Consider the following 2465-nt stretch of genomic DNA (forward strand, 5'->3'; position numbering starts at 1 on the left):
GAGAGAGAGAGAGAGAGAGAGAGAGAGAGAGAGAGAGAGAGAGAGAGAGAGAGAGAGATCATTGGCATCTTTATGGGAAACAAAGATGGCCTTCCTTGAAGTTATATAAAATGGAAGAAAGTTAAGAAAAGCCTGAAAATCTCAACTCTTGCCCTCTCTCAAAATGATGTAGTATCTGACATTATGTCATCTTTTAAGGCAAAGAGCAAATAAGTCTGCATTCCATATTCAGGGGAAATAAGGCCTCATTGGTGGCTCATTACAATGACAGCTGGCTCTGAAGAATAGAGATCTGAGATGCAGCCTCACTGCCTGTCTCACTCCAGGGCTGTCCTTGGAAAGGGATGAGATAAACAAGGAACAGCCACCAGTTCCCCTGCCTTACTCAGATCACATCCTGGTTCATGAGTGCCTCCATGTGGGACAGACTCAGTAGGTTTAGCCTAAGTAAATTTGCTTGTAGATAATACAATCCTACTTGGATTGTTATTGGTTCTGGGATCAAAGATTCTTTAGGAATATTAACTAGGTAACCGGGGCAATGGAGAAGATTACATCCAGAAATAGTTGTTCTTGGTGTGGAACCAAATAATATCTCTTACTAGGTAATGGGGTTATGGAGAAAATCATGTCCAGAAACAGTCGTACTTGGTGTACAAGATAATTTCATTAAAACTGCTGATTGAAAAAAATGCAGGTATGTTTGAATAAGAATGGCTCCCATAAGTTTATATATATGAATGCTTAGTCATCAGGGAGTGGCATTATTTGAAATGATTAGAAGGATTAAGAGGATTAAGGATTAGTTCATTTCAAACCAAGAGTCTTTTTCCTGCCTATGGATCAGAATGTAGCTCTGTTATTTCCCCAACACTATGTCTACCTCAAGCGGCTGTGCCCCCTGCTGTGATGATAATGGACTAAACTTTTGAAACACAGTAAACAAGCCCCCAATTAAGTGCTTTCTCTTATAAGAGTTGTCTTGGTCATGGTGTCTCTTCACAGTAATAGAACAGTGACTATGACAGCATGCCATGCTGAGACCAAGTGTATGTGGGGTGGTGGGTAAGGGTTAGTTTGAGTCATTTGTCCAAACCCAAAAGTCATTTATAAGAATGGAAAAGTATTAGTCTACTTTCCAATTTCCTTCTAACTCAAGTTATTCATCATAATGACCACAATCACTTTAAAAGGTGCCTTGAAAAATTCATCACAACAGGTTAGAATCTCAGTGTCTGACCTAAAATTAGCGTTTTGTTTGTTAATATTCTTTACTGTTTTACAAATGCTATTCTTAGATTATATGCTTCTCAAAGTCTATCCACACCAATCTTCTATTGTCCTTTCGAGTGAGGTAATAAAAAATATCGACTGAGGGAGCAGGAGGGGAAATCGCTACATAATTTAACAGCTGGCACATATTGGGTATCACTTTCTTTTTCTGAGGAGGAGGAGAATGGTGATCCACCCACTTTTTTAAAGACTGGAAACTGATTAAGAGTGCATAATCATCGTGACGTGCAAACAGAGGAGAATTCAGCAGCTGCCTCATTGCCTTGTTGTTAAGATAAAGATGCTGATTGATACTTAAAGCAAAGGCATGAGAGATTATAGTGAGAGAGCAACAGGGCTATATTGGCAGCATCATTATTTGGAGGCCCACGTTTAGTTCTATCTGTTCTCTAATGCCCTGTGTATTACTATCCAGAATGCATTATCAAATAGCAAGTCTGAAAATTTCCAGAAGAAGGATAATCACCATTTATTATTATAACATTGCAATACTGAAACTTTTGGTAATTAGTTTTAAGGCTAGACATATATGTATACTGTAATACCTAAATTAATAATTATGCAAGCTGTACTTGGCACATTTTAATAAGCACAATGTCATTCTTAGGAGTATCAAACATCGGAGCCTTTACAAATTGCATGTATTTGAAGAGATCCTCCTGAAGTTTTATTAAATAGGCAGGAAAAGATTAGACCTGAAGACCAAAGAAAAAAGTCAATTCTATTGGACAAAATTTTTTGCCCTCATCTAGTGATATATTTCACTATCTCATGTCACCAGTTTCCCAGAATTAGAGTATTTCTCATTAATTTCTTCTCCTCCCTTTGATTATGGTTTGTATGATTTAAAAACTGATATTTTTTATTTCTTTTGGGTTGAAGCACAAGTGTGCTGTTGTGAAACTGAAAATAAGGCCATGAGTTTTAAGATCAATCATTAAAAGCTTTGTAATGGCATTATTTTTTCAAAGTCCAATGACCAACCAAACCAACTAGGGTGTTTGTTGCACAGGCAAGTTCCAAGAGTCCTCCCTGGGTGCAAGGAGTCGAACTTCCCTGACACCACTGATTATTTTGGATGAGTACTTCACTTAATTGCTGATAATATTAAAGATTAATTTCTCTTAACATTTTATGCCAAGCATGATAAAAGTGGGCCACACTTGAAGGCT

This window comes from Mus pahari, chromosome 13 (assembly GCF_900095145.1).
Source record: "Mus pahari chromosome 13, PAHARI_EIJ_v1.1, whole genome shotgun sequence".
NCBI classification, from domain to species: Eukaryota; Metazoa; Chordata; class Mammalia; order Rodentia; family Muridae; genus Mus; species Mus pahari.